Genomic DNA, 13,615 nt, shown 5'->3' on the forward strand with positions numbered 1-13,615 from the left:
GTTAGTTGAAATAAGCTAAATCAGATTTACGAAATCTAGGTGTAATTGTAGAAGACCCGCATTCGGGGATCAGCATTTGCCACTTACTACGGTTACTGTCAGAGTGAAAAAAGCCAATACACTCAAATACGAACAAACAACAAAAAATATCCTACTATGATTCCAGTTCTTATTACCAAAAATGGACCGGTTATTTGGTACAATTTTGAACAATCTAAAATTTTTTATACATTGCCATATCATAAAGTGTGAAAATGATTGCTTTACAAGTTTTGGGAAATGCTACCCCGTACTAAAATCCGAAAGTATATTCAAAGAAGCAATGTTTTTGTTGTTATATGATTTACTTTTAAAAATGGAAGAGTTTAAATTTTCAGTTGCAATTTATTTCAGTCTCAAACCATTCATAAAATTTATCAACATACAGCAGCGTTACAGGTATTTCAAATAAAAAGAAAGACTGGACGTGTGTATCACCTTTCGTTTCTAGGTGGCATAACTTTGAACATAAGAATGTTTTCATATGGATTGGAAAATGTACTTTCTCGTATATTCTTGCAGACTTATAATAACCACCACTCATCCTCATCGTCGCGATTAGCTAAAAGTAGCAGAAAAACGACGCTAAATAAGAAAATTCAAATCAGTTATCTTGATTAAGCTGTAAGTTGGCAACAGTGCATGGATTAAGCCGCCAATTTTGAAATCTCTGAAAGTTGACCGATACACTTGCATGTGAATATGCTCTCTCTTCTATAATTATATAGAGTACACAGATCATTTACGGGCATATTGCATGCAATTTCATTGCCCAGTTCTCTCTGTATGTCCTTTTTGTAGACAGTTTGCAGTTTCTGAAATAAATGTCCCTGTATTTTTTACACTGGTAAGCCTCGTATTCATTATTTTAAATGAAGAGGACACATGCAACTTCTTAATATCAGATTTCTAGATTAAGGCACTCCTTTTAATAAGTCAATTATGAAGCTTGCTGTCTCACATGCATACTTGCAATTATTGTGAGTGGAAGGATATGATGACCTTGGCTTCTTTGTGCGTGTGTAGTTGCAATGGCGTGCAGGATCTACCTGCTTTTTTAAGCACTGGAACCTCATTGACTTAGGTTAGAGTTACCGTTGTGTGCAAATTTCGAACGAGGCCTTGGAATGTTTCGAGTGAGCTCGTACCCGAGGGTATAAAAGTCTTTAGCCAGTTGTGGCTTTTCTACTTCAGTCGTTGAGTAGTTAACAGTGGCTGCGATTAGGGACAGTCACTTTTGCTCACACGCACTGTGGCCTCTTTGCTAAACCTTCCCCCCCAGTTTTGATACCCAATCGCTGCTAATGGTAGTTGTGACTGACCCAAAGATGTTCGTTTATTTCATTTTTTATGTTTTGTTTAATTTTGTGCTTAATACGCACGATGATATATCTATGTTATCAATTTCTGTTTTGTTATATTTTTGAAAACGTTGTTGCATTAATATGATGTATAATTAATTATAATCACATTCTTCTTCATAATGTACAATTACGATGTATACATTTCTATATTATTCTTGACCATAGCAACGAAAAAAGAAACAAAACACAGTTGACCAATAAGTGAGAAAATATATGGAAATTTTAATTAGTGAAGTCCGAGTTTCATTGAAGTTATCAAAATCGTAATTGCTATTTCGTAAAGTGAATACAAGGATGCTTCGTTGAAGTTCAAGTAAAAGGCTTGCTTCATAGTCAAAGTAATTCTCGACCATGTAAGAAGAAAGTGAAGTCAGTTAATGCGTACAGAAAGTACATTAAATGAGTTACTTCTCAGCATGGGCGTCTCTAGGAATGTTCGGGGAGGCAGGCCATTGATAAAACGTTAATAATAATTATTATTGTTATAATTGTCAGTAGCGGCGATTATGGGGCCAGTCCCCCCACCCCACCCCGCTTTTTACTCCCGCACTATGCTAAACCTCTTATACCCCCCTGTTTTGGAACCAAATCGCTGTTACTGATTATTACACAGGGCCGCATGGGTTCTGTTGTTTTTATAATTTTGGGTGTTTTACATGCATTTGAATTTGCTGATGCTGAAACTGGCATTAGTTTTCTCGCATCACGCAAGAATTTTTTACAATACGATTTTTATATGTGGGTTGTGGTATGCACGTTTCAGTGTAATTGAAGTGATTGTCGTTAGATGTCACTGGTACGTTTCAAAATTATTCAACAAGTAATAAAGACGAACAAGCTTTAAATACAGAGAAGTTTTGTTTCATTTTAATTAATTAATATGTTTCTTGCCTAAATGCTGAAAATAATACTATGTAAAACATTGATATATCATTTGAAATTAATTTTATATGTAACTCTCAAAAGTCCTAATTTGCATGGTGTGGCCATGCCATCTCGTGGTTGTCTGAATAGCCCACATATGTTTTGCTACATCTGCGGTGAATGTGTTCCCCGGGTACAGAGACAGGAAATTACAGATTTTGTAAGAAGAGCATATTACGCATACTTTAAAATTAAACAGGAGATCAAGATAAATTGTGGGCCCCACACAAGGTATGTAGGTCATGTGTGGAATTTTTACGAAACTGGAGCACGGGAAAGCGACCATCTATGCCATTTGCAATACCCATGGTGTGGAGGGAGCCTCAGGATCACAGCAATGATTGTTACTTCTGTTCCTGTGAAATTGTAGGGCGAAATATTAGAAACAAGAAGAGGATAGGGTATCCCAATATTCCCTCTGCAATGAGACCTGTGTTGCACGGTCCAGACTTGCCTGTACCGACACCTCAATCAAGTCTTGAGTGTGTAAGTGATCCTGGTTCACTAAGTGATTCAGTGGAAGGAAGTGAAATGGAAGATGACATCTATGACCCCCCTCACGGATCTCGTGATCCTATACCGTTCACTCAAAGAAAAACTCAATGATTTAGTTAGAGACCTAAATTTATCTAAAGAATCAGCTGAGCTTCTTGGTTCCAGACTTAACGAAAAGAACTTGCTGGCTTGTGGAACAACATTTTCCTGGTACAGACACCGAGAAAAAGAGTTTGTGCCTTTTTTCTCGAAACGAGATTTTCTCGTGTTTTGTTGTGATGTGTCCGGTTTGCTGACTAAGTTAAATTTTCCTTGTCTTTGAACTGCTTGGAGGCTATTCATTGACTCGAATAAAACAAGTTAAAAATTTGTTCTGTTACATAATGGAATATGTAATATTGCTCATTCTGTGTCACTAACAGAAACCTACAGCAATATGCAACTTGTTCTTAATAAAATTAAATATGAGGACCATGGTTGGTTGGTGTGTGGTGATCTTAAAGTTTTGAGCATTTTACTTGGACTACAATGTGGATATACGAAAATGCCATGTTACATCTGTGAGTGGGATAGTAGGGCACGATATTACCACTGGGAAAGAAAAGAATGGCCAATACGGAAAACGTTGAACCCGGGTTCAAAGAACATCGTACAACAACATTTAGTCAGTCCTGAGAAAGTTGTACTTCCTCCTCTTCATATCAAATTAGGGCTGATTAAACAATTTGTGAAGGCACTTAACAAGGAAGGACAACTTTTCCAGTTCATATGCAACAAATTTCCATCCCTGTCGTACGGCAAAGTGAAAGAAGATGTTTTTGTTGGACCAGACATTAGGAAATTAATGAATGATAAAGACTTCGAGGAAACAATGACTGTAGCTGAAAGAGATGCTTGGATAGCATTCAAAAGTGTAGTGTTGAACTTCTTGGGGAACCACAAAAGTCCTGATTATAGAGAAGTTGTTGAGAATAGGTTACTTAAATTTCAAGAACTGGGTTGCAACATGAATCTCAAATTACATTTTTTGCATTCACACCTTGATAACTATCCACAAAATCTCGATGAATTAAGTGAGGAACAAGGCGAACGATTTCATCAGGACATGAGGGATATAGAGAAAAGGTATCAATGACATTGGAGTGTTAGCATGATGGCTGACTACTGTTGGGCATCGCACAGAGAAACGCCAGAAGAAAATCACAAGAAAGTTAGGAAAGCTTACAGAAGAAAGCGTGCTAAACAGAACTAAAAAATATGTATTGTGTAATGATTTTCTTGTGTGTATATTACATACTGCTATATGTCGTTTTCTATATTATATGGGTCCTTTGTGTCTGTCTATATTCATTTTAAAATAAACATGTTGATGCGTTTAGTGTGATAAGTACTTATTCTGATTGAAGAAAAGAAAAATTATAATAAAACAGTATGCAATATTGGACAAAGCCCAAATTTTGAAATTTGATTTGTAAGAAAATCTTGCGTGATAGAGAAAAACGAATATCATATTCGTGATCAGCATGGCACAAATAATAAAGTTCACCTATTAAACAAAAAACAACAATAAATTGAATTTAATTTGCGGCCCTGTGTTATTATTTAGCGTCGCTTTTCTGCTATTTTAGGACTAATAGCCACGATGAGGTGAGCGATGATTAGATAAAGGAACACTGGCAAACAACACTCAGGTTGGGATTCACACCCGGAAACTCCGGCAATGAAATTTAAAGTAGTCCATTTAACACACAGCCAAATAGACCAAATCACCTGTATCTAACAAGAACTTACTACATGAGTGATATTTGAAACGTGTCGACATCTAGTGACAACAAAAACTTTCGTATGTTTAGAGCTTTTCAGCTGAAATCATCAGCTGGATACTGAACTGGTCTGATATTGCATTTGAGGGTAATCGGTCAACGCGTTTCAAAATAAACTGACGAAGAATCCATTTTCCTTGCATGCCACCGCTATAAATTCTGCTGATTAATTCAAATCCCCGTCTAGACTACATTATCAGATGGTAAGACTACAACAGTTTTGATTGGTTACTAACGGTCGGTTCCAGGATTCGGCCAGGGAAGTCAGGGGAATTTATAAGCCTAGAGCTCGACCTTACTGCACCTGGCCTTGCTTACCCGTTGCACTTACCAATGATCAGATACAAATATAGATTTTTAACATATTTAATTAATGAACAACTAAACCTAGCATACTTACATACTTACACTTGTCACATGTAAACCGAAACGTATCTCCAATTGACACTTTAATCAAACTGGCACTTTTACCACACACATTTGTACAACTTCATGGTACCTCACTGTCCCGGGTTCGAACTCTTATTGTCACACGAGTCTTAACACACTTCTGTACCGTATCGCGGCTTTAACATTCTCTCTCCAAACAATCTTGACGCGAAAACACTATAGGTTTCTAACGCATACTGTCTATAACAAATCTTGGCGGGTACTGTCGTTGTCCTCCCACTATTTCCAGAAAGCTGTAGGTTTTTGGTTGATCACGTGCCGCCCTGGCCCAATGAAATCGTCGGTCGTCGTTTTGGCCAAACCGTGAGAACAGCATCCCCTAGACCAGGCATGTCAAACACGCGGCCCGCGGGCCGCATGCGGCCCTCGATATATTATTGTGCGGCCCCTTTGCTATTACCTGTTTTCAAATAGTAGAGCCTTCAGATGTAGTAGTTGCTAAAATATCTGTGTTATTATATAAGACGATGAGAAATTTCACACGTTTTCCTCTTGGACAGGATATACCCGTCGGTAGGTGAAAAAAGGTGGGTCGTGTTGCATTATTGGGGTGGTTGACGAATGTAGTGATTACCAGTTGTTCAGAGTCCAAGGCTAAGTCATCTGCCTGCGCAGTTTTCCCTCCGGAATCTAGAATGAGGGGAGGGTTGAAGGGAAAGGGGATCAAGCTGCCTTCGCCCGAAAACCTACTAAAGTAGCTCAAGAAAGCAAAGCTGCGGTACGCGCAAGCTACGCATTGTCGGAGTTGATAGCTAAACAGTCAAAACCTTTTGTCGAAGGCGAGTTTATTAAACGGTGCTTGGTAATAGCTGTTGAAATAGTTAATCCCGCAAGTGTAAAAACTTTTCAAGGCTTTTCACTATCCCGCAACACGGTTGCCTGTGATTTGAGTGATCAAATTAAAACAAAAGTGTCAAGTTTCATTGCTTATTCCATCGCTTGTGATGAGAGTACAGACATCGGTAGTGTAGCTCACTTAGCTGTGTTTCTTCGTGCTTGTGATGAGGAGCTATTGGATATTGTACCGCTGCATGACACTACTACCGGTGAGGATATATTTATTACTGTTCGTGAACTTTTGCGGAAGTATGATTTACCTCTGTCAAAGTTATCTTGTGTAGCTACGGATGGTGCCCCTTCAATGTCGGGAAAAAAAACAATGGTTTTGTGACAAAACTGCAAAACGAATTTCGTGAAACCTGTGATAAACACATGTTCCATCATGTGCATTGCATCATTCACCAAGAGGTCTTGTGTTCAAAAGTAATCAACATGGAAAGTGTGATGAAGCCTGTGAAAAAAGCTATCAACTTCATAAGATCCCGTGGCTTAAACCAGCGACAATTTTCTGCTTTCTTAACAGATTTAGAAAGCGAATATTCTGGAGTGCCCTACTACACAGAAGTGCGCTTGACTATCGTGTTCTATGGTTCTTGAAAAACTTTGGATCTTGAAAGATGAAATATGCCAATTTTTGGAAATGAAAGAACAAGACACCAGCCTTTTTTCGCAACCAACGTGGTTACAAGATCTTTCCTTTCTTGTTGATATAACGAAACACTTGTGAGATTTAAATTTGAAGATCAATTAATCACCAACATGAATGATCAAGTCAAAACATTCGAGCGTAAGTTATTGCTTTGGGAAAAACAGTTAAGAAACGAAGACTTGACGCACTTTCCAACTTGTTCTAAATACAGATCAAGTTCAAAGGACCCTGTTTTGTACAAAAAGTACGCAGAAAAAAATCAGCTTTTGAATACTGAATTCGGGAAAAGGTTCCACGATGTTTGTTCTTTCGAAGACATGATCTCCCTGTTTTCAGCCCTGTTTACGACTGACGTAGAAAAAGTGGCAGCTCATTTGCAGATGGAAGTAATTGAAATTCAGTGCGACTCAACTTTGAAACAAAAGTACAGCGAAATGGGTAGCCCTGACTTTTACAAGTACTTGCCTGCACGTTTTCCAGAAACCCGCAAATTTGCGTGTGAAATAATTTCCATGTTCGGTAGCACTTATCAGTGTGAAAAACTTTTCTCACTCGTGAAAGGAAACAAGTCGCCAACGAGATCCAGATTTTCAGACGTTCATCTTAGCTGTGTTCTGAAAGTAGCTGCCAGCTGTCAGGCAAGAAGCAATGATCAAGTTTCAATGAATGTTCAATATACTTTATTAAGTGTTATGTTAGTCATTCTTTAAAATAAAGTATTAAAGATAATTTAATTTTTTTCCTTGCGGCCCGCCCTATCTAACACTATTGACTATTTGGCCCAGTTCATATTTTGAGTTTGACATGCCTGCCCTAGACGTTCTCTGGATCCTCCAGTTTCTGCCACATGTGTTCTGAAATTAGTTCAGTGGCGATGGACAGTGTCCAGTCGAAGGGATTCAGGGCTCATTTGACACTCCTCGCATCCCTCCGCCCTGGTCCCTTCTGGGGAGGGAAGAAACGTAGTTCGCAACTTTCCGAAGGAAAGTATTTTCAACATGCAGCAACATAGAATTGCTATAAGACATGTCACTGGTACTTGTTTTACTGAAAACGTTGAGCTCGGCGTAGTTAATACAAACTTTGAAGTACAATGCAGGCTTGAGAGTTTTGGCCGCGCTGTAATTTGACCCTTTTATGGTCATACACTATGGATTGGTTTTGTATTTTATCGAGGCTTAGTAGTAACACTGTCGCCTTGTAAACTAGAGGTCCCGGGCTCGATCCCCGATGTGGCACATTGTACAGTCGGATTCCACTGTAAACTGTAGGTCCAGTCCTGATTAGCCTATCTAAGCATGAAAGTGGACCTAAAATGAACTTAGTATTTGCACGATATCAGTCAACGCGTTTCAATGGACTTCAAATCTACCGGATAAAGAAAGAATGGTTGCCCGATTTTTTTTTGCTTCGCTTTTCTGCCACTTTTGAGTAATCGCGAAGGAGAGGATGAAATACGAAATTGTTGAACGGACACTCACAAAGAACACCATGCCCAGACCAGGGATTTTAACCAAGGACCTCTGACAGTAGTGCGCTGTGCTAACCACTCTGCCACGGATGTATTCAAGAAAAACTTTGGAAATTAGATTTTATAAAAGTGCACACAGGCTTATCCAATCAATAATACAACCTTAGTGACAATGAAGTTCGACCAGTCACAAATATAGGAGTGCGTTGTGAAAGAAGGAGAACACATGCATATGCTGAACATATTTTATTCAGCAGGCTACATGGAACAAAGGAAAACATAAATTTCCGCTGCAACGCAGCAATGTATGGTGTCCACACAAAATAAAACATTTTCGTCCATCTACACGTGACATTGAAGTTCGACCACTGTTAGAGGGGATCCTGTTTACCTTGGTGTGACGCCGCCCCATCGGCGAATAACTGTGGCAATGCGTCGGGGCATGCTGCGGACGAGTCGTTCAAGGTATTCCACATCGATGCGGTGCCATTCCTCCTGCAGGCAGGCGATAAGAGCAGCCACTGTCGTGGGTCCCCTCTGTTGCACACGTCGCTTAAGAACACGCCACACATTCTCAATGGGCGAGAGGTCGGGACTCGATGGTGGCCATGGCAGAGTTCGCACGTGATGGCGAGTCAACCATTCTCTTGTCAGCCGCGCTGTATGAGGCCTGGCATTGTCGTGTTGAAAGATGAGACGCCGCCTGTGGAACAGGTGCTTTCGCACTGTGGGAAGATTCTGCTCTAGTATGCGTGTATGGGCGTGTGCATTCACAATGCCCTCAGACGTGTAGTGGGCCAACCCCAGATGCCGTCATGCATCCCCATACCATCACTGACGCAGGTTTCTGTACCCGACGTGCATAACATTTTGCTTCATTCTGTTCCTCCTTCCGACAAATGACTGTTTTCCGTATTTTGCCGTACACAACATTGAAAATGGATTCGTCCGTCCACAAAACCCTGTTCCACTGCCGAAATGTCCATCCCCGGTACATTCGTGCCCACCGTAGTCGATTGCCTTTGATCAACATGGAAAGGAAGGGTTTACGTTTCGCCTTGTACACTCGGTAACCGCATCGCTGTAGGTAACGGCGAATGGTTCTGGTTGTCACTTCAATGTGAAAGCGTTCTCGAGTCATGATTGTTGGTCTGGATATAGCGCCTAAATATCCGTAGGTCACGCACGCTCAGCAGGCGTTTTCGACCGGGGGCCTTACCTGGCTCTGTAGTACCCGTATTTTGGTGGTGTTTGATGATGCAGTGGACGGTTGACTTGGGTAAGTTCAGTTGGCGCCCTATTTCCCTTTCACTGAGTCCATCCCGTTGCAACTCCACCACTCTTCTCCTCACGGTGTTGTCAATAGGTTTACCCCTGGCCATGGTGATGATGCACTGCGGTTCCTCGGTGCACAGCACGCGCTTATATACGGCGGACTCCCTTATCGTGTCCGTGACGTCATGCTTCCGTCGAATACGCCACTTTCTGGAATTTTTTCCGTATGGGTCTGGTGCCTGGTCGAAGTTCAATGTCACGCGTATTGTTCCCCGTTTTCGTTCTTTACGTGACCTTGGGTGCAACATGCTGGGATCACGATTCTTGCCTGCTCACACGCTTCCTCTTACACACATGCGTCACTTCTGCGGGTCACCCATTCCACCGCCTATGCCTCTGTGCATTTCATCACGTATTCCTTTCTGGTCGAACTTCATTGTCACCAAGGTTGTATCTAGCAATGTATTCGCTTATCATTCTTTACTATCGTCGATTATTTCTGCAAACTGCCACGGAAGGAAACAATTTTAATGCGAGAAATGTTCTGTCGCCACTGATGGCTTCGGGTTCGCATGCCAGATGGAAGTGAGTGTCCTTTCATCCAATTCATCTAAAATACAATTTATTCTAATCCAAAAGTGAAAACAGAAGAAGCAGATTAAGGACCATTAAACAATTCTGAATGCATAATGTTTTAACTTATTTTAAGAGCTACAATCTTTGTTTACGCCTATGAATCCAAATTAAATGTTCTTCTCTTCTTTTTTCAGTGATCATACTGCTGTCCACAGCCTAATTTCTGCTTGTTGGTAAGTACAATGAATTTATTGTATTGTACAATCGTAATCGTACAATTTCTAAATCTTTAGCCGTCCCGGGTTGGACTCCCGGTGGAGGCACATAGTGGTTCGGATCCCACTTTAAACTGTCGGTCCAGTCCCGATTAACCTTAATGTGTATATAGTGGACTTGAAACACGGATTCAATCAATCTTAATCTTTAGTTATACCTAGAAAGTATCGTGATTATAGAATAGCTTGATTGATTGATTTAGTTTATTTTACTTCGCATTTTGTGCCTCTTGGCTAATTTGCGAAGATGGGGATGAGTGATGAAATTGATGAATGGGCATTCACAAACAACCAAGCCCGAGCCGAATTTGAACCCGGGACCCTTGTCGTGCTAACCACTCTGCCACAGGGTCCGGCTATAGAATCGGTGTTACACTTCCCCAACAGAGAATGTAGTTCGATTTCATTACACAGTGACGTCGCGAGTTCGATTCTCGCTTTGGTCCGACTTACCTCCTCTGTGTATACAGAAGTCCAGCCCCGTAGCTATATCCTGTCCCAGGTAACTGTGGAGCAAGGTAGCACATAGCGTCAGAGAAGCGAGGGAAAGCTATTGGCCAGAGCGAAGGCTGATAACTTCAGTCGCTTTCCACCACTCCACGCAATTCCGTTTCTCTCACTGTTCATTGGTGGAGCCGCCTCGCGTCACTACTTGCACAGACACTTCATTTCGTTTGCCTGCTCCACAGTTAGCTGGGACAGAGTATAGATTTTATGGCGCCCTAGGCACGGTTCTGGTTTGGCGCCACCCACCCCCGCACTACCAAGTCCCGACATTTTATGTGTGTGTCCTTTGATATTGTCTTCTTATGCCATGATTTGTGACATTTCAAACATACAAATTTTGAAATACAGTATGCGCTAAAATATACAGTACTGAAATGAAAAGATGAACAAAAGTATAAGACATGTTACAATATAGTGACTGGTCTATATGCAACCCAAATAACAATCGTGCCTTTTGGGTTGCATAACTGTCAGGAGACCTAAGGTAAGGTTAGGTTAGGGCATGTGGAGTGGACGATTGTCATTTGGGTTGCATATAGACCAGTCACCTTTTTCAAACTCGGTCCACCTTCACGACCGCTTCCGTATGAGCGGAAATAATGCTCAACTATGAATACTTTTTCCTCCGTCGTGAGACGCATTTCCACCAACAACTGCACAAAACAACTTCCTCTTCACTACTGCGAACACGTGCGGCTGTAGCTATGCCCCGTCGACAAACGCAACCACGTGTTCGAGATGCGCGAGTTTCAGTACTGTATATTTTGGCGCATACCATAGTTATGCCTTAACCGAAGAACATATTTAAAAAGATACTAATACTATACTCTATCCACGGATTTTTTGGGGCAAGGTGTTGTGTAGCGGCAGAGAAGGGGGGAAAACGAGTGGGCAGAGCGAAGCAGAACATGCTGGTAATTGCAGTCGCTTTTCCTCCTCCACGCAATCTCACGTTTTCATTGGTGGAGCCGCCTCGCGCCACTACTTGCGCAGAGACTTGTTTTCCTTAGCGTGCTCCAGATATACCCGGGACAGAGTATACTACTTTGGGAAACAGAATATTTCATATACAGTAAAACCTCGTTAATCGGGATCCCGATAAGCCGGACTTCGCTTAATCCGGACAGACAAAAGGCTCAAAAAAAAAGCAGAATGTAAAGTTTTAAATGTGGCTAGAAGTTAACAAGAGAACTTCCGAAGGAAAATGCAGTCAACCATTGATGAAATTCTATTTCGGGCAGACTTTGTACTGTACTGTATAGTGTATTTAGGCCTATGCTCTTTAAATACACCATAATAAACATGTTTTGTTGCTATAAACGGAGTTTTAATGCACTTAGGTTATTTCAGTTAATCCGGACTTTCGTTAAACCGGTCAACTTATCCCCCCCATTAATCTGGATTAACGAGGTTTTACTGTATAAATTTCTTCGTCGCATATTCTGATTTTGTTGTATTTTTTTTTAAAAAAAGAAAAGATTTGAATGGCGCCATCTACTCCTCGCTACGGGTCTGCAGAAGTCATAAAACGAATACGTCGATCATTCGCAAACGGGAATCTCATAGCACTAGTCCTTGGGAAATTATGATAAGGTTGCTTCACTGATTATTTTGTGTGCAGATCTTTGGATTGAAGGTTTTCAATATACCCGCGTCTCTGGAGAATGGAAATGCCTTCAGTGGCTGCTTCGTATCTCTTAATAAACTTCACAAGCATGGGCGCCGGCAGAATTACTTGTATGGTTTTATGGATTCATTTGCTTTATTTTATTTCGCTTCTTGGGCCACTTTTGGCTAATTTGCGAAGATAGGGATGAGTGAAGATATCGTATCATTCTTAGCATTCCTGAGTAATTCAGTAACTCTGCAGCTGGTAGAAAAGTCAAGAATGTGCCAACTAAGGTAGGAGGTATTGTGCATTGTTGGAAGCTTTAAATGACAAGAGGAGAAGGGAGGAGTAGTCAAGTGAGGGGGATGAACGAATGCTTGGAGCAGGAGAGAGAGGTTAAGAGTTTGGATCTGCAAAGAAAGGGTCGATCTTGGGATCAAGCTGAGTGTGAGTCTGTTGGTCAAAGTTCAGAATACTCATTTATTGAACTCTAACGATTTAGGGACCAGGGAGATGTCATTTGTAGTAAGCTTATCGATAATTAGTTAAAAGGTCTTTCTGTGCGTACGAGGACGAGACAGGTAATGCCTTTTCATTAATCATGACCCCGATGGCGCAGTCGTCGCCTTGTAATCAAGGGGCCCCGGGTTCGATACTCGGCGGAGGCACATAGTGGTTCGGATCCCACTATAAACTGTAGGTCCACTCCCGATTAGCCTTTCTGTGCATAAAGTGGACTTAAAACAACAATTCAATCAATCAAATCATTAATCATGAACGTGCCGGTTCAGTCGTGAAGGTATTAAAATCAAATTTTGTGCGCCACCTTTCATTTCAGTGTTTGTTTAGATTGTTAGTTGTACATCCTTCGTATGCTCTACGGAAGCCTCAGCTACTTGTTAGGAAGTAACGCATCCCAAGATTCGATCCCGGTGCCATAAAGGTAATGTCGATGCAAACTGGGTTGGTGCTATGCGTGGTGATAAACCACACTTAGGAGTGTCATTTTACGATATGATAAAAATGATGAATAGATATATAATTCAACAGCTTCACTTTACCAGCATGTGCACAGTAACAACTAATTAAACCGTTCTAATTGAATTTTTACGGTATGAAATGACAAATGGGAAAAGCACAATCTGTCCCAGGAGTCTGTGGAGCAAGGCCGCGCATAACGGTAGAGAAGGGGAGTAAGCTAGCGGGCGGGGCAAAGCAGTGTAGCTGCTGCCGCGTTTTCCGTTCTCACGAGTTCATTGGTCGATCCCTCTTGAGTCACAATTTGCGTAGAAGGCTAGTTTCCGTTCGCTTTCTCCAG

At 41.1% G+C, this 13,615-nt stretch overlaps 1 protein-coding gene across 2 annotated transcripts in view; it reads left to right on the forward strand.

The window, feature by feature from the left end:
* LOC145993200 (uncharacterized) overlaps positions 1-13,615 on the forward strand; it is a 776,759-nt gene that overhangs the window by 121,846 nt on the left and 641,298 nt on the right. For both annotated transcript variants that reach the window (XM_083129421.1, XM_083129420.1), the window contains exon 2: positions 10,101-10,139. The gene's annotated coding sequence lies outside the window, so the exon portion shown is untranslated. The remainder of the gene's footprint in view (positions 1-10,100; positions 10,140-13,615) is intronic.

The sequence above is a fragment of the Lepisma saccharinum genome, chromosome 1 (assembly GCF_977018435.1).
Source record: "Lepisma saccharinum chromosome 1, izLepSacc3.1, whole genome shotgun sequence".
NCBI lineage: Eukaryota > Metazoa > Arthropoda > Insecta > Zygentoma > Lepismatidae > Lepisma > Lepisma saccharinum.